Source organism: Sceloporus occidentalis, unplaced genomic scaffold (genome assembly GCF_023333645.1).
Source record: "Sceloporus occidentalis isolate IW3139 unplaced genomic scaffold, rSceOcc1.0.p SCAF_14, whole genome shotgun sequence".
NCBI classification, from domain to species: domain Eukaryota; kingdom Metazoa; phylum Chordata; class Lepidosauria; order Squamata; family Phrynosomatidae; genus Sceloporus; species Sceloporus occidentalis.
The window spans coordinates 12,004,030-12,024,340 of record NW_028316994.1 but is presented as its reverse complement, the minus strand read 5'-3'; the positions used below and the strand labels follow the sequence as shown (position 1 = coordinate 12,024,340).

General features: G+C 40.4%; 1 pseudogene; it reads left to right on the top strand.

Moving 5' to 3' along the window:
- The first annotated feature begins 6,170 nt into the window (after positions 1-6,170).
- Positions 6,171-18,328, top strand: LOC149303989 (vomeronasal type-2 receptor 26-like; annotated as a pseudogene).
- Positions 18,329-20,311: the final 1,983 nt, after the last annotated feature.

Genomic DNA, 20,311 nt, shown 5'->3' with positions numbered 1-20,311 from the left:
TTCTTGCGGACGTAACCATATATAAGATTATTCTTTTATTTTCCTGTTCTACTTTTTTGTCCATTACAGAGGTCATATTCAAAAAGAAAAGAAGTGGATCCCAAGGTATTGTGCTCTGTAAGATTTCTGTGAGCATTGCATATATTTGTCGCCAAAATGTTTCAGCTTCCTTACATCCCCACCACATATGGATATAATTTGCATCTGGTTTTTGACATTACCATCAAGAAGCCATCCCTACCTTATATATCAGGTTGAGTTTGTTTGGGGACAAGTGCCAGTAGTTTTGAAAAAGTTTTCTTTATACTTCTGACATAACGTAAATTTATTACTGTCATACCAAGTCTTTTCCCATCGTTCGAGGTCGATATTTTTCCCAGTCTCCATAGACCATTTCAACATGGCATGCTTAATTGTCTCTTGCTTCAATTCTCTTCTGTTCACGACTTTATAAGACTTAGATATGTGACCTGGTTTGTTTTGATGGAAGTGACACGTTACGCCATTTCGTCAGGCACAGGCCCTTGGGGAAGGAGAAACAGGAACGAGTGTGCCCATTCCTCCTTCTCTTCCCTGCCATTGGGACTGACAATTGCTTTAGCCAAAAGGTCACAGCAAACTGCCACATACTCAGTCATTGTCATGAGGGGCACATCAACTGGTTTATTCAGATGAGTAGCCCTTCTGAGTTTCTTTGGCACAGAGTCTATTCTTTGACTTGTGAGGACTCCTGGAGCCTGGAAAAATATTGCCTGGCCATGAACATCATCTTACTATCTATGACTAATCATTCAAGCCATACAGCTCTCTTGTCTTGTGGCAAGCACACAACTATCTGCTTCACATCTACTCATAATTCAGAGAGCTGATTTCGCCTTATAGATGTATGTATACAGTTTAGGATGGACAGCCAGCATTGCATAGTGGTTTCAACGTTGGGATTCTGGAGACTAGGGTTCGAATCCCTGCTTGGCCATGAAACCCAATGCCCTTGAACAAGTCACAATTTCTCAGTTTCAGAGGAAGGCAAAGGCAAACACCTCTGAGAAAATCTTGCCAAGAAATCCCCATGATAAGATCACCGTAGCATCATCATAAAGTGTAAACGAAGACACACAATAACAGCAATAGTCTAAGATGAGAAGTTAAGGAGCATCTGATTCCATGTGAACCTTCACCGATCTTGTTATTCTCTTCAGGGGAGGTTTCTTTGACGCTACTCACCATTTGAGATGAAATGACTAAACTGATCTAAGACACAATCTTTCTCATTGGCAAGGTCCTATCCTTCCCTCTCCAGAGAATCCTTGAAAATATTAACTTTTTAAAAGATGTCTTCATTTCCCCTAGTCTTTTAGGTGTCATGTTGGTTGATTATTCTGTTTCGATATTTCCAGCCTTTCAGCAGAATTTAGGTCTTAGCACCAGGTGCAAAGCTATTTATATATTTCCCATTCTTTTTTCCCCTAATATTTATTATCCTACTGTATATTAATTCTGATATTTATTAAAGGCTTCAAAGGTCATCAGCAGCACTTTTTACACATCAGGGCAAGTGATGCATTTGGTTTTTAGTTCATAAGGCCTGAGGGCTTTCAGTATTAAACCTAGGATCTTGTACTGGGCCTAGAAATGGACAAGTAACAAGTGAATGCACTTGGAAATGAGGAAGCTGCTTTCCATAGATCTGGCCCTACACAGCCATTCTATTTCATACAAAATGAAGTTTCCAATAACCCTATGCATTACAATACAAGCTGAGTCTCCTTTATCTGAAATGCTTGGGACCAGAAATTTTTTGGAGGGTGTGGATTTTGAATGGTTTTGGATTTTGAATATTTGCATATATGTACATAATGAGATATCTTGGAGATGGGACCCAAGTCTGAACACAAAATTCATTTCATATACATCTTATACACATAGCCTGAAGGCAATTTTATATAATATTTTAAAAAGTTTGTGTACACCAAACCGTCAGAAAGCAAAGGTGTTACTATCTCAGCCATCCATGAAATATGTTTTGGATTTTGGAATACTTCAGATTTCAGAATTCCAGGTAAAGGAGACTCAACCTGAAATCCAAATAGCCTGAATTCAATATGTCTCTGTGCCAGAAAGGCCACAGTTAATGCCCTCAGCTAAACTGAGGTCTATTAGTGCTGATGAGAAATCTGTACTCAGGACAAGAGGCTATTGTCATTAAAGAACACAGAAAAACAGAATGGTTCCCAATTGGCATGGAAGTCAGTCAAAGTTGTATCCTTTCATCCTATCTGTTCAATTTGTATGCAGAATATGTTATACGAAAAGCAGATTTGAACACAGAAGTAGGAGTGAAAATAGGAGGAAGGAATATGAACAATCTTAGGTATGCAGACAGCACAAAACTACTAAAATAAAACATCACAGACTTAGAGTAACTAGTAAGGAAAATCAAGAAAGAAAATGTAAAGGCAGGCTTATTGTTGAACCTAAAGACAACAAAAAATAATGACCACTGAGGATTTACACAAACTCAACCTACACAATGAGGAAATAGAAATGGTAAAAGAGTTCTCATACCTAGGATTAAACATTGATCAGATTGGGGACTGCAATCGAGAAAACGTAAGAAGACTAAGAAAGGGGAGGGCAGTTATGAAAGAACTAGAAAAGATCCTAAAATGTAAAGATATACAACTGAGCACAAAAGTTTGAATTGTACAAGCCATTGTATTCCCTATTACCATTTATGGATTCAAGAGCTGGACAGCAGAGAAAGTGGATAGGAAGAAAATCAATTCATTTGAAATGTGATGCTGGGGAAGATTGCGGAGGATACCATGGACAGCCAAGAAGTCAAACAAATGGGCCCTAGAAGAGGTCAAACTAGAAATCTCTCTGGAAGCCAAGGTGACTTGACTAAGGCTGTCATACTTTGGCCACATCATGAGAAGGCATGACTAATTGGAGAATACAATAATGCTAGGAAAGCTAGAGGGAAGCATAAAAAGAGGAAGGCTGAATGCTAGATGGATGGACTCTATAAAATAGGTCATGGGTATGAATTTGCAGGACCTGAGCAGAGCAGTGGGGGATAAGGAAACTTGGAGATGTCTCACCTACAGGGTCGCCATGGGTCAAGATTGACTCGAGGGTGGATAACAACAACAACAAAACTGAAGAAAGGGTTTTCATGTTTCTGAGGCCAACTAGGATATGTTTTTGAATGCCCTCAGATACAGAAAACAGGGCAGTACAAATCTAACCATAGAAAACTGAACCTCTGAAGTCAGACAAGGCAACCTACAAGTTCCCTCTTTCTTGCTGGGACTCTTTATTACAATAAATATACATGGGAGTGGTAGCAAGAAGATTCTGTCTAGGTCAGAACATCAGTCCACAGGGAATTCTCAAACACTGTGGTTCATGAATGGTATGTCATGTCATCTCAGATGCCTACAGCCTGTGCTTCTACTCATAAGGATGGAGTCATGAGTGAGGAAGTGTATAGTCTAGGGACAGGAGATGTAGGCCATGATTCTCTACCAGCTAAGTTACATAACTACCTTAATTACGTAGCTAAGTAGTGTCTTCTGTCCTGAATCCTGTCTAAGGCCCGTTACAAACGGGCACCCTAATACGCAACGAGCACGTACTAGGGTTAGAAAGGGGCTTCACTTCTTGACGCCCCTAATCCTAGTACGGACCCAGTCCATACAAAATGGACGTGCCCTATACAGATGGACGCCGCCATGACTACGTCACCACTGCACCGCCTCCAAACAAGGTGGCGTGGTTGTGACATTGTTGCACCGTGCAAGGGCGCCTAGAGCACCCTTTCTGCGGTGCAAGGAGGAGCTCCAAAACGGAGCGCCTTCTGTGATTTAGATGGCTGTGCCAGCGACGCAAGGGAGAAAGGTGCCAAGCGGCCCCTTTCTCCTCCTCCCTGCCACCATCGGGTATCCTTGGGGCATGAAGCGGCGGATCGGGGCCTCAGAGGCTGTCGTTGTGGCAGCTGAGGCCCCGATACAGGGGGATAGGGCCGGTTACAGGATGCCCCAAAGGGGGGGGTCTGTAACATGCCTTAGTGGGCACCAGTCACTGCAAGAGACAGGGATCTGTTCTCCTGTTGAATGGGATTTTATCAGACTGGTGAGCAATCTCTGGTGCAACATTCAAAAACAGGATTGCTTTCTCACAATTCTTTTTTGGCACTGGATCTCTGGAGGGAGATGGGAAAACACATCAGTTTGTTGTGTCCAGATCAACAGGAGAATGGACTCATATGCAGTTATCATGAATATAAACCAGTCATGAATGTATAATTCTAGATTATGCCTTGATAACGAAGATCATGAATCCCAGGCATCATTTTTTTCAATGTCCACTGGATGTCCTATTAGAGTCTGTCTTTTTGATTTTAGTTTACATTAATTGGCTGTATTTATTGCATTTCTCTTCTGTTTTTCCTTGAAGGAGCTCAAGGTTGGTCATTCACGTCATTCTTATCTTCACAATAACTCTGTCAAATAGGGAGGCGATGCCCATCTGAATCCAGGCTAAGGCTTAGGGCCTGTTCATACTAATCAGTTGTAGCACTCTGATTCCACATTAACTGCAGTGGCAACTTCCCGTGGATTCCTATGGGAATTTTAGTCTGGTGCTGTTTGGCTGATCTGAGAATTTTATATAAAGTATAAATCTCAGGAATTCATAGGCTATTGTCATGGCAGTTATAGTGGAATCATAATGCTCTTATTGTGTGGTTTGAAAAGCTCCCAAGAGATGTTGAACGGTGCAAAGTCCTCCAGTGAAATGTATGTTTTGAACCTGGGTCCCCTCAGTCCTAGTCTAACACTAACACTCTACAGTAGGATCATTTGCCCAATACCAGCATTTCCTATTCTACCTGATTTTTTTAATGTCATCTCTTAGAAGATTACTACATCCTACTTTTAAACTAAATTTATAGCTGGGGGGAAAGTGCTTTTAGCAATATTTAACACACAATATCACCTCTAAGCTATAGCTGCTATGTCGCTGAAGTGTGATTAGGGTGTTCCTTTTCCTTGACGGGGAAAACCCATCAATGATCTCCCAACCGTGCTAGTTCTCAGGGCTGAAATGTCACTGCCAAGGTAGTTGCAAAATTGGCAGTTACATGGGGTAAATGGCTCTTCCTCTCCCTCCTCCCCCTTATAATTATTTTTTCTATTTCTTGTCTCTCTTTCTTTGAAAGCTTAAATTGGTTTAGCAAAACTCTGCATGAAAAATGACAATAAAAATAAAATTTAAAAAAGGCATGCTGGATAGGGCATAAGGCATAGGGTAGGGAGGTGGGGTTAAGGGGGAGTGCCGAAGAGAGCATGATGGCACAGTTGTACAATTGACAAGATAGGTGACAATGGGTGCTCTGAAACCAGTATGTTTGCATCTTTATCACCTAATGAAATTGTGGCAAGAAAGGGGCTTGTGTGGTAATGTCCTGAGAGTAGTTGTAGTTGTTTTCCACACAGGGCTGTTTCTTTTTTATTCTTTCTCATGGGCCATTGGGAATTTATCATCACAGAGTTGCGTTCCAGCTGCAATGCAGATGCAAGAATCTAAGAAACATATGCTCTCAACTGGTGATGCAAACTGAACAGAGTCCAAGGTCTTAGGGGAACTGGCCATTTCCCCTGTAATTATCATCATCTCTGTAATTAAGTCATCAGACTTTGCAAGTCTGAAAACCTGCAATGTGCCTTTGACAGCTAACATTGGGGCCAAAGGAGACAGGCAAAGCACTATCCCTTGTTAACAGTTTTCTCTCTGAACATCTAAGCTAGATTTCAAATCTCTTTCTCTCTGCCATTATTTACTAGATGCTCCTGGATAAGGCTGAAGATGAAGATATTGCTGGCAAGCTTCACTTGAAGAGGAGCACTTGCAAAGTCAACTGGCTCCCATGCCAATTTCTTTCAAACAGCCTGATGGTGAAGGATCCACATCACAGGGCAAGCTTTAACATTGGACCAGTGAGATCTGTGATGTGTTTGCTGCTGCTGCTGCTGCTGCTGCTGCTGCTGCTGCTGCTGAAGCTCTATTATGTGGCATGTGATGGTCATAATATGAAGTGCACTGGAAATGATCCCCTGCATATTCCTCATGAATGGTACCAGCCAAGTGAAGTTGTCATTGGTGCAATGGTATCTGTGATGCGTTACCTTTCTCCTAAAATTGCTTTTGACATGCATCCTTCTACAGAATTATTTGACTTGCCAATGTAAGAATTGTTCTATTATAATTCCAACCATCTAGTGAAGTTTCAATTGATTCCTTTTTGTTCTACTAAAGTTTTATTGGCAATTACTTTGATCCATTTAAAAAGAAGTGAGGAGACAGTATCTGAGACACATGCACACTCTCTCACACATACACATATGTATGTATAGGTTGTGAGACTGTAAATTCTGCAAAATTCCATGCGTGGTGATGGGGAATACAATGGCTTGGACATTTCTAACTTTATTGCTTAATTGTATATCTTTACTCCTTCTAATCTTTTCTAGTTTGTTTTTAGCCGCCCTTCCCATTACAATGTTGTAACCTAATGTTCATATTTGCATAACACTCTTGTGAGAAGAGACCTGTGAGAAAATCCCCATCTAGGCTGACCCCACAATTCTGACCCTCAGGCTCACATTTATCACTTTGCCCCTTTTTACCCTCAACATCTCTTTCTGGATCTAGTACTCAGGCCTCAAGCTGGCTGCTATTCTGCACAAGCAGCTGTGTGGGTTTAGTGCGGTAAAGCATGGACAGTTTTCCCTTTCAGCTCTTAAACACAAACAATGAGAGACAGTTGTAGAAAATGAAACCAGTAAAGCTTTATTATATTACAAGTTAAACATGGGCTGCTGCCACACTGAAGAATGGATGCAGTTTGACACCACTTAAACTGCCATGGCTCCATGTTATGGAATCCTGGGATATGCAGTTTTTTGTGGTACCTGAACTCTCTGACTATCTCATAAAACTTCAAATCCCAGAATTTCTTAGCTTTGAGCCATGGCAGTTAAAGTGGTGTGAAACATAATTAATTCTGCAGTGTAGATGCACCCATGAACTCCCTGAACTCTTTCCGCATTCTCAGCTAGTGACACCCCATCAACTTATCTCTTCCTAACTGGTGTTTACTCTGTTTCTGGTTTTCTTAACTGACTCTTTTGCAGACAGCTCTCTAGGTTATAGCCTGTTCTATCACAGGCTCCCCTTCATGGCATGTGAAATGTTTTGAGTGGTTAGGCTTGCCCAGCTTCTTATCTCACAAGGTCATTATTGTGTTTGTAGTGTAGTGACAAAGTTCTACCAGCACATTCTAGCCGTGGCGTTTGCCGTCCACGAGATCAACATGAATCCCAGGATCTTGCCCAATGACACTCTGGGGTTCCACATCAGTGACGCACTAAATGATATGAAGATGGTCTACCGTGCTACTCTGGACCTGCTCTTCAAGTCAAAGAGATTTCTTCCCAACTACACATGTGGCAGCCAGAAAACACTAATAGGAATGGCTGGTGGATTTTCAGCAGAGATCTCCTCACAGATGAGAGACTTTTCAGGACTTTACAAGGTTCCACAGGTAGGACCTCGACTAGTTCCCCCTGTTCAAGACATAGAACAGACCAGTGGCTTTTGTGGAAGGGGAACAGATTGAACTCCACATTAAATGTGTAGAGCCTATTTTGGAAATAGGATTATCTACCACGGAACGCTCCTTTCAGAACCAAAAGTGGATTCATTGCTTCACTGGGATGGAGGTCACCTGCCACCCATGAGCAGACTCACTAAAATCAATGAGACATGAGTTGTGACCAATCTAAGGCCTGTTACAGACTGCCAAAATAAAGTTGCTTCGGGTCTCTTTGGAGGTATGCTGTTTAAATGATACATGCACTCTAAGAATCCGGAAGCTTCACCAAAGCTGCACTCCAGTGCTTAGGAATGGAGTGTGGCTTTGGCACGACCTCCGGACTCTTAGGACCCATGCATCATTTAAATAACATATTTCCAAAGAGACCCAAAGCAGCTTTATTTTGGCAGTCTGTAATAGGCCTCAGTCTCACTAGCCTCAACTGTAGCTAAGTCTGAACTCGCTTCAGCTTTTATTGTAGTTATGGTGAGGTCTGGATCCAGCTCATGGGTCTGGATAAATATAGGCTGGCATTCTGGAATGTTTAGACTGGATTGTTCCTAAGAAATATAGGGATTCTTTTATTTGAGAAGATATATAAGGTGTGAAGACCATCCACTGGCATCTACCTTACCCACTTTTCTATATCAGCTAGGTATTTTTTAATGCAGATAGGTATTAGAAAGGAAAAAGATTATGTAAAAGAGGAAAGAAACATGTACATGTTGTTTTTATTTGCATTATAATTGGATGAGTTCCATGAGTTGGAATGATTAATTGTATTTTATAATTCTATATAAGTTACACTGTGCACCTTTTCATATGACAAAGTGGGGCAAAAGAAACTTAGTATTTCAACAAATAAAGAAGTACTCCAAATCCCTCTTTGAAATGGCTGCCTTTGTACCCTTTCTTAGATAACTTATGGCTCATTTGAACCAACCTTAAGAGATCAATCCGATTTCCCTTCTCTTTACCACACGGGCCTCAATGAGGAGCTTCAGAATCTGGGTATCATTCAGTTACTTCTCCATTTTGAATGGAAATGGGTAGGACTCATCACAATGAATAATGAAGGTGGAGAGCGTTTCTTTCAGGTCTTAGAGCTGATGCTTTCCCAGAATGGAATCTGTTCAGCCTTCAGAAAAATAGCTCCAAGACCCATACTTTTGGATAGCATAGATGCAATGATAGCTCTAGCATTCATGGGCCTTTCAGATTTCTTCAACAATGAAGCTAATGTTGTTATCATATATGGAGAAAACAACACCATTATATGGTTGACAACAAGTCTCATGAATATGCATCTTGTAACTGCTACACACGAGGAGCTGATCTCTACAGGGAAAGTGTGGATTCTGACAGCTCAAATTGATATTACCTTGCTTAGCAGTCAAAATTTGTCTGATATGCAGACATTACATGGTGCAATCTCCTTCACAAGTCACTCAAAGAAGATTCCAGGTTTCCAGGATTTCTTGCAGACTATCCACCCTGCTGGATCAGAAGGAGATGGCTTCATTAAAGATATATGGGAGCAAGCCTTTGACTGTTCCCTTTCACATTCCAATGTTCCAACAGATTTTCTTAAATCCTGTACTGGGAAGGAGAGGTTGGAGACTCTTGCTGCACCAATCTTTTAAATGAGCATGTCTGGTCACAGCTACAGTATCTATAACACTGTCTATGCTTTGGTATATGCCTTTCATACCATTTGCTTTTCTCCACCTGGACACAAAGCAATGGGCTATCCAGGCAGATTTGCTCTCCATAATGTGGAACCTTGGCAGGTAAGGTCCTTTTACTGTTAAATGTCTCTATCATCATAAATGGACAGACATATTGTGCGGTCACATGAGGCAATTCCTATAACGTCTACATGCAAATTTATTTCAGCCAATAACACTCTTTCTTCATCTCACATATCTCTTTCAAGTAGTTCCATTCCTATTTATTTATTTATTTTACATGCCACTTGGCATGGGTGTCCTGCACTTCACCTCAAACAAGGTTAAGTGTTTCCAAGTCAGGGAGCCATAGAATCAAGATGTATCCATTGGCATTCAGTCCAGGGTCAAGAAAGCCATAAATCAGAATAAGGATTCCAGGGAGCCACAGTAGCCTAGTCCTTAAATAATCCTGGGGTCTTTTTTGTGAGTTTTTCAGGCTATGTGGCCATGTTCTAGAAGATTTTCTTCCTGATGTTTCGCTAGCATCTGTGGCTGGCATCTTCAGATGCTGGCAAAACATCAGGAAAAAAATCTTCTAGAACATGGCCACATAGCCCAAAAAACTCACAAAAAAACCATAGATGCCGGCCATGAAAGCCTTTGACTTCACAAATCCTGGGGTCTTTGATCCAGTGAACACATCTGCACAACCTGAGCTGCCCAAAAGAAAACTGATATTGTATTCAGCAAGGTAGCAGATTTTTGCAACTTCCTTATACTGGCATCATGTTCAGACAATGCCCAGATCTCATATACTGTATACTGAGAGAGCATTATGCTCCTCCTGACACCTTGGTTGCAGCCTCTCATTTTGTCTGCCAGAGATTGTCTGAGCCAGATGCCTGAGCCTCTGAATTTCTTGAGGACTAGGGGCATCTCCTCCAGCTCCTTTTCCTGCTCTAAACATGACCTGACCTGCTAAACAGAAGGAGGACTTGGCTAGCTATCTAGTGTCTGCTGTGGCTCCTTGAAACATAAGTCTAATTGTCTTCTGAGGAAGAACTCTCAAGTTGGGGCATGACAATGGGACCAAAACAGCTTATCCAAGGCTAGCAAAATAAGCCTGAAACCTGAAAAATGAAAAGTCAAAGCACAGTTGAAACAAATGAACACCATTACATTTTTAAAGACATATATATTTTTTTCTCTCCCCTCCAGCAAGTCATGAACGCGGCACTAGAAGAAGACTTACCAAGCTCTTGGAAAGAAGCGGACATTTCTATAATCTTAAAAGAAGGTAAAGATCCAGAATGCCCCAGTAATTATAGACCGATATCACTACTTAATAACGATTACAAGTTACTGGCCACCATTCTATCTAAAAGACTAAAAAACTGTTTGGCAGAGACAATTGGGGAAGAACAAAGAGGGATTCTACCGGGTAGACAAATCAGAGAAAATACAAGATTGATAATTGATATAATTGAATATTATGAGAAACATAACGAAAAAAAGTTGGGTTTACTCTTCTTAGACTTTGAAAAGGCTTTCGATTCAGTCAATTGGGACTTTTTGTTGGCAATATTAAAGAGAATCGAAATTGGCTCTAACTTTCTAAACTGGGTATCAAAATTTTCTAGTAATCAAACTGCACAGATTCGAATTAACAGAGAGAAAACAAATAAAATTAAAATTAAAAGGGGTACTCGACAGGGTTGCCCTCTTTCTCCCCTTCTGTTTCTGCTAACAATGGAATTACTAATTAAACGAGTCAGAGAGAAACCAGACATTCAGGGTGTCAAACTAAGGAACTCAAAAATCAAAATAAGAGCCTTTGCAGACGATGTGGCCATTATTATTGAAGACCCACTAAATAATGCTACAAAAGTGATAGAAACTATTGAAGAATTTGGCAGGTTATCAGGATGTGTACTAAATAAGAAGAAATCGAACATATTGACAAAAAACATTACCAAGGAGGAAGAAACCATCCTGGGTAAATTAATGGGAATTAATGTAACAAACAAAGTCAAATACTTAGGAATAAATATTACAAAGAAATCCAATGAATTATTCGAAAACAATTATACAAAAGTTTGGAAGGAGATAAAAAAAGATCTGATTAAGTGGAACAAACTAAACATCTCTTTATTAGGTAGAATAGCGACAATTAAAATGAACATTCTGCCGAGAATGTTGTATCTCTTTCAAACACTTCCCATCATTGTATCAAGAAAAATTTTAGGAATTGGAATAAAGATATTTCGGACTTCATTTGGAGGGGGAGGAAACCAAGAATCAAATTTAAAAACTTGCAAGATAGTAACAAAAGAGGGGGATTAGGTTTACCATCTCTAAATCTATATTATGAAGCATGTAGTTTGGTGTGGATAAAGGAATGGATAACGCTGGAAAATAAAACACTACTAGACGTGGAGGGAGATGATTTGAATATGGGATGGCATAACTATCTGGTGTATGGAAATAATCCCAAAACAAATCCTTTATGAATCATGCACTTAGACGCCCCCTCTTTGAAATTTGGAAGAAATATAAGAGGCATATACTACCAAAAATTTGTGGATGGGTCTTTCCACATGAAGCTATCTGTAGAAAAGAGTCCAGCTCAGGAACCAACTGGCTTAAATATGAGGACCTTTGGGTCAAAACAGGAGATAAAATAATCCTAAAAGCAAGAGAAGATTTAATTAAAGAAAGAGAGGGATCAAACATTAACTGGTTTACACATAGGCAAATTCATGAGAGATTTAAGATGGATGAGAAAACATATGGATTTGAACTTGACATTGAAAAAGTAGAGCTGAGTAAAATTTTGTACCTGGATAATGTTAAGTTAATTGGGAAAATTTATGCATTACTGCTATCTTTAGATATGGAGGAGGAAACAGTCAAAGATCAAATGATAAAGTGGGCCACATGTGTTGGCCATCCAATTATGTTAAGCCAGTGGGAAAAGACTTGGAAAGACATAAAGAAGCTAACCTCCTCTCAAAACATTAGAGAAAATTTCTTCAAAATGATGTACTTTTGGTATTTATCACCTTACAAAATGGCCTTGATCTACAAAACTAAGAAGGAGAGATGTTGGAAATGTAAAAAGAAAAAGGGGACCTTCTTTCATGCATGGTGGGATTGTAGCAAAGCGAAAATATTCTGGAGGGAAATAAATAATTCAATCAACTATATAATGGGAACAAACTTGGAGCCCAAACCAGAGCTATACTTATTGGGAATGACAGATGAGAAAGTAAGTAAAGAGGATGAGAGAGCAATATTTTATACGATCTCTCTAGCAAGAATTTGCTATGCTCAAGATTGGAAATGTGAAAAAATTCCAACTATTGAAGATTGGCTAATAAAATTATACGAAGGAATGGGGATGGATATCCTGACTCAAGGTTTGAATGATGAGTACAGCGAAAAACCGTTAGATCATTGGAAAAAGGTAATAACTTTTTTCGGAAAGGAATGGGGCAAAGATGCAATTATAAGTTTAAGATAAAACTATGTCTTCTGAAATTACAGTATAATTTGGAATTTAATTTTCCTGTCAAGCTTCTCCTTTACAGTGATATGGGATAAGAACAGGATTGCTTTGCATTTATCATCTTTGTAAATAAATATTCATAGAATAGAGGAGAGAAAGAAAAAAAGAAAGATAGCCAAGTGCTAACAATAAGATTCTGTCTGGTAGAGAGGAAGTCAACTTGTTGTTTGGTAAACTGTTGTTCTGTAATAGGGATGTAAAGAGGGTTGTGTTGTTAGGGGGGGGTTGATGGGAGAAGTGGATGTGTTGAGGTGATTTTTGTGGTGATGTATTTTGTGTCTCATGCGTGGGTCTGTCTGTTTGTTTTTAATTCAATAAAATTCAAATTCAAATTAAAAAAAATATTTTAAAATAATAATAATAACAACAACAACAATGCAGTTAAAAATGCAACACACAAACCCCATATAAAAACTCCCTGCAACCAAGTAATCATTACAATCCCGCTTGAATTAAAAGGTCTTCATCTGTCAGAGAAAGGAGAATGGAAAGAGGGCAGTCTAGCTTCCCATCCAAGGAAACTGCAGTTTGGAAAAGCCATCGATAAGGCTCTCTCCAATGTCCCCAGCAGATAGGCCTGTGATGGTGCTGGAAGTGAGAGAAAGCCCTCCCAGGCTGCATCCACACTGCAAAAATAATCTGGTTTGACACCATTTTAAGTGCCATGGCTCAATGCTATGGTATTCTGGGAAATGTAGCAACGCTGTGGTGCCACAACAAACTACAATTTCCAGAATCCCATGGCACTTTAAATGGTATCAAACCAGATTATTTCTACAGCAGAGGCAGTCCCAGAGGATCTTCAGTGAGACCCTTGCGACACAATATAATTCCTTTGATCTTCCTTTCCCCCCCACCTAGCTTCATTCTTTGATTCAGAGGATCTCATTCAACAACAGTGCTGGAGAGGAAATTAGATTCAGTGAACATGGGGAAATGGCAACTGGAATTGATATTACAAATTTGATCACTTTCCCAAATAACTCATATGTCAGAGTCAAAGTAGGAACCCTACTTTCACAAGCTCTGCCTGACAAGACATTCAAAATTCATGCAGAGAGAATCCAGTGGCATGGAAGCTTCATTCAGGTGGGGAAATAACCTCTTGGCATCTTAAACAATGCAGTTCATTTTCATCCAATGAGCTAGGAGGCCATTCCATTTAATAGGAAAAATCAATGTTCTTTTCCACAGAGTTCACAATTGCCTGTTGTAGTCCATGGGTGTATGTGCTGGAATGCAAATAACGCTCCCTTTGTTAAAAAGTTGTGAATATGAAACAGTTATTTAGATCGCTACTTAGGGCACATCTACACTGAAGAAATAATGCCGTTTGACCCCACTTTAACTGCCATGGCTCCATCCTACAGAAACCTGGGAGCTGTAGTTTTGTGGGGCATCAGCACACTTGGGCAGAGAAGGTTAAAGAGCTTGCAAAAACTATAAATCCCAGGATCGCATAGGAAACCGCTCTTAAAATGGCATCAAATTGCATTATTTGTACATTGTAGACACACTCTTAGTCATGATTGTGACACTACTGTTCATAATTATTACGACAGTTGATAATAATAATAATAATAATAATAATAATAATAATAATAATAAATTATTATTATGACAGTTGAACCGGAAGTGGGAGGGACCAAGTCACTTAGGGGTGTGGCCCCTTGTCATCCAAACCAAGTAGGGAAGCTTTGCACTAACTGCTCAAAGCATATGGCAGCATTTCAAAGTCCTGCATATTGCATTACAGGGAATAAGATTAACAATGCAGTGCTGTTGCTAATGTTGTCGATAGTGGTAATAATATCATTATCATCATCATTACTTCCTTGTAGAGTTTTCTAAAAAGAAGAAGACTTTAGTCATCTTATGCATGAAACATATGAAAAATCATTTTCATCATCATCCCCTACTCCTAGTTGCATCTGAGGAAGAAGACTTTAGTCTATGAAAGCTCATACTGCCAACTTTTTCCTTTGTAGTCTCAAAGGTGCTACAAGATCTCTCTACATACTCCCTACTCCTAGAGTTTTCTAAAAAATAAAGACTCTAAATATATTTAAAAATAAAAATGCACAATGGCATGCTATTTTTGTAAAAGAAAACATCTTGATGCCTTGTTTGGCATGATTCCTTTGCTTTGCCCTATTTGTTTCTTCATTTGATTAACTTTACATCTCATTCCTCTGACAAACAAAAAGACAGACAAGACAGATTTGTTTCGCCTCACTTTCCAACATACCTCAACTTGCGCATTTTTGATCTGTTTATTCAGTGAAGGAAGACATCCAGAGGTAGCCATTCATAAGCCCCAAAATATTTGACAGTTCAAACTGGAAGAAAAAGCTTTACTTCCTTCTCCCAGTTTAGAAATGGCAAGAAAACAATAACATCCCATAGTTTTTTATGGGTTTTTTGGGCTATGTGGCCATGTTCCAGAAGGGTTTATTCCTGACGTTTTGCCTGCATCTGTGGCTAACATCTTCAGACTTCCATGCCAGCATTCTCTGAAGACGCCAGCCACAGATGCTGGCAAAACGTCAAGAATAAACTCTTCTAGAACATGGCCACATAGACTGAAAAACCCAGAAAAAACTATGGATCCTGGCAATGCAAGCCTTTGACTTCACAATAATATTCCAGTTTCGCCCTGGTGGCTACCATCTAATCCTGCACTGTTAGAGTATGTGCCACAGAAAGACCAGCCTTTTTGAAGATGCAATGACTTCATGAAAAGAATCTATATGTCATACTTTCTCTGTTTTCTTTCCTTTGAGGGTGGGTACTTCCCTTCTCTTTGCAGAATGGCAAGTACCATCCTGTTTCCAGAAGGAATAAAGAGAGAGAGAGATGTTTTTACATTTTGCATCGTGCCAACAGTAGTGTATCAACTATATTTTTCTTTTCTTTAATAAAAGATCACTTCCTAAGGATGTGATGATTTTTCTGTCCTGAAGTGGGAGAGTATGTTGCATGCACCTAAGAGTACAGGGTCAGTAGGTAAGAGAACAGACATTTCATTTTGCCTTTGAGAAAAGCAGTTGGAATTCATTGACACTGTCTAGGACTTGGAGGACACTTGAGGAACAATTTATCAAAAGCCCCAAACACATCTTCCTAGGCTCTTAGAGGGGCATTTGGACTGTAGGCTCTGAGTCTAAAGAAAGGCTGTTCGACAGTGGAACACACCCCCTCGGAGTGTAGTGGAGTCTCCTTCCTTGGAGGTCTTTAAGCAGAGGCTAGATTGCCATCTGATGGGGATGATTTGATTTGGATTTCCTGCATGGCAAAATGAGGTTGGACTGGATGGCCTTTGTGGTCTCTTCCAACTCTATGATTCTATGATTCTAAGAGGGGAACATCTACCATGGAAAGCTGTAGGCCCAAATTCCACATCAGGAGCAGGGTATGGAAGAAAACACAGCTTCCTTCAAGGCGTGCCAGTTGTACTTTATAACTGATAACTTTCTTTTTTTTCTTTTTTTCTTTTTTTTTGAAGAGTAGGTGCCTTCTCACTCTCTGTGTAATGACAAGTGCCATCGTGGTTACAGAAAGGAAAAGAAGGAGAGGGAAAAGTTTTGTTGCTATGATTGTGTTTCGTGTCCAAAAGGGAGGATTGCAAATGAGACAGGTAGGACATGTGGTATTAATATAAATTAAATATTTTAGCTATGATGCTGAAATGACAAAACATGTAATCTGGAAGATGTATAAATGCTTCCCTTTGAAAGGTGTTGGCCTCTGATGGGCATTGGCCAGCCATCATTACCATGAGCAGGAATTTAAAGATGCACCTCATTTACTGCCAGTATTCCCTAACTTTTCCTAGTCCTGCATATAATATCTTAAAATTGCCTTTATTCTTTGGAGATAAATTTAGTGTAAATTCGCTTCCCATACTGACTTACGCAATGAAATCTGAAAACAGCATAAATGTATGGGTTCATTTTAAAAAAAGGCCAAATGTCTAATGTTTGGAAGCTTTGCTTGCAGGATAGTTGTAGTTCGATCTTAAATGCATTATATCACCTCCACTGTGGTAAAACTCAAGTCTAATCTGCCACGGCTTCATCCTATGGAATCCTGGAATTTGTAGTTTGCTGTGGCACCAGAGCTCTCTGATAGAGAAGACTAAATATCTCACAAAACTACAAATACCAGAATTCAGTAGCATTGAGCCATGGCAGTTAAAGTTAAAACTGCATTATTTCTGCAGTGCAGTCTGCTGAATAAGTATAGGGCTGCAGCCTTAATTAAATGTATGCATATGGAGATATGACAGGTGATTTTAAACAATATGGGGAAAATACAATGTCATGATCTATTAAGAAAAATATTTAGTATTTACAAATGTAAAGTGCTTAGTTAAATTCCTTGTTATTTTAAAAGGTGACTGGGGAAAGGAGCTGTTGGGAGAAATCCATCTCAAATCTTGCTTGAGAGTTATGATAAAATCCAGATACTGTATAAGTGAGCTTCAATATCCACATAGTTTCAACATTAGTATATTTTTCTCTTTCAGACATGGATTTTTGCATCAGCTGCCCAGAAGATCAACATCCAAACAAAGACAGAAATCTCTGCATTCCCAAAGTTCAAAACTTTCTTTCTTTTCAAGAGCTGTTGGGAATCGTTTTAGTTTTTCTGGCTTTTTTCTTGTCTCTGATCACAATCCTGGTGCTTGCAGTCTTTATTAAACAACATGAAACACCTATTGTCAAAGCCAGCAACAGGGAACTCAGCTACCTTCTTCTCATCTCTCTCCTTTTTTATTTCCTCTGTTCTCTTCTCTTCATTGGACAGCCCAATAAGGTGACTTGCCCTCTCCAACAAACAGCTTTGGGCATCATCTTTTCAATTGCCATTTCTTCTGTTTTGGCCAAGACTGTTACTGTAGTTCTTGCTTTCAAGACCTCCAAACCAGGAAACACTGTACAAAAATGGATTGGGAAAAGACTGGCCCAAAATATTGTTATTTTTTGCACCCTTCTTCAGATAAGCATATGTGTTTTTTGGTTGGCTACATCTCCCCCATTTCCAGATTTGGACGTGCACTCACTGTCTGGAGAAATCATAATAAAATGTAATCAAGGATCACTTACCATGTTTTACACTGTCCTCAGCTACATGGGCTTACTGGCAACCATCAGCTTTGTGGTGGCATTCCTAGCTAGGAAGTTACCAGACAGTTTCAATGAAGCTAAGTTCATTACCTTCAGCATGTTGGTCTTTTGCGCTGTTTGGCTATCCTTTGTTTCAAGCTATCTCAGCATTCATGGAAAATACATGGTGGCCATGGAGATCTTCCCCATTTTGGCCTCCAGTGCTGGGGTCCTGGCATGCATCTTCTCACCAAAGTGCTATATCATTTTTCTGAGGCCCGAACTGAACAGCAGAGAGCACTTAACCAGGAGAAAGCATTGAAGCATGTAGCCTTCAGTCCATTTTCTCTATGAATCTCTTAAAAACAGTTGATTTGTATTTTTATATTTCTTCAAAAGTGCTAATAGGGTGAGTCAATGGACTTTGCTTTCTTGGGCTACTCCGTTGAAAGAACTCATTTAGTTTAGTTCCACATGTCAAGCAGACATTCTGAGTGTATAATTGAAGAAAACATTCTTCCTTCTTTCTTACTCATATTCATGATGGAGATCAATGTTGGTAGCTTTGGGGAATAAGCACACAACCCCTCTAATGGAATGGGGTGGCTGGTTTCTTGTTAACTAATGCAATCATGCAATTTTTCTTCTAAAGATTGCATTCACGTGTGAGAATAAATTATGATTCCAATTATCTTCGTCTAGAAAAGGGAATTGCTGATGTGCCTGCCTAAACCAGCACCAAGAACTCAAACCATGGTTTCCATCTGAGCCTCCTCTGACAAAGATATATCTAGGGGCTCATTCCCACTGGAGAATAAATCAATTTCCTGATCAATTGACATGTGTGCGGTTCCCATTGGGAACCGTTTCACATGTGATTACATTCAGTTGGATTTACATTAAAGACAGACAAATCCAAAAGAACCACTTTTTTAAACACTACTTTTTGGTGGTTCATTTGGGAAAAAGTAGATTCAGGGAGTGTTTTTTTTGGGGGGAATGGAATCAGTGGAATGGGAACGAGAGATCTGATTCGCATTTGCAAGGGGACCCAGCTTTGGGGCTGCTGTGATCCATCATGATAGACAGCTGCCACAGAGAGAAGGAAGAGGAGGAGGAGGAGGAATGAAAAGGCAAACTACTGAATAAACCTCGCTAAAGAAAACCCCACAACAAACTTTTGAAGGCTGGTGGCATGGTGGGAAGGCTTGGGCTCCAGAGGGTCCCCCTCCACCTCCTCCAGATGGGCTGCCCTCTGGTGTGCCATTCACCCCACCACGGCTCCACAGGAATCCTCCAGGAGACCCTCTCCATGGCAGTGGCGACGATGGCGTTCCATCTCCCTCTTCTCTTCCTTGCCACGCTCCACTTTCAGCTGCCTGTCCAGGCTCCCGACCCTGACCTGCCCTCTGCAGCCTCACTGGGGAGCCTGGCCAGAGTGCTCCTGGGCCCTCCTCTGCCTCCTCTTCCTCTTCGTCCCTCCGGCTGAGAAAGTGTGACTTGCCCATGGATTGTGATTTGCAGCAGCGGTGGCAGTGCTCCATCTCCCTCTCCTCCGTCTTCCCCTGCTGGCTCTCTTGCAAGCCAGCCTGGGGCCTCCTTGCCCTGTTCCTGCTTCAGCTCCAGAGGTTGGGAAAGGTAGAGCAGGAGGAGGAAGGCAGCGGGAATGGAGGGAGGGAGGGAGGGAGGGAGGAGAGGAAGGGCAGCCCATCTAGAGGAGGCAGAGGAGGAGCCGCCAGGGTCCAATCCTTCCCACCATGCCACCAGCCTGCAAGTTTGTCATGGGGTTTTCTTTGGCAAGGTTTGTTCAGGAGTTTGCTTTTTCTTTCTTCCTCCTCCTCTTCTTCTCTCTGTGTCAGCCGTTTTTCCTCTCCTCCCCCTTAAGTGTGAATGACAAAGGGGAGTAAAGGGAGAGTAAATGGCCCTGGAGAGATTCAGTTTACAAAATAATCCAGTTTCCAAACCGTGTTATTTTGTAGTGGGAATGAACCCTAGGTTTATATACAATGTGTGTCACCAATTGTCCAGTAGATGGTGATCTTGAATCACTCTTCGGTCTTTATATTTGTGGAATTATGAATTATTTGACATTAGGAATTATGAATTATTCGACAGCCAACTGGTATAGGAATTCCTAATATCAAGTAATTCGTAACTCAACCAATATAAAGACTGAAGGGTGATTCAAGATCACTCTCTAGCGTACAATTGGTGTCACACGTTGTATACAAACCTAGTTGTTGTCTGCCTTTAAGTTGTTTCCAACTTATGGCAACCCTAAAGTGACCCTATCATGGGGTTTTCT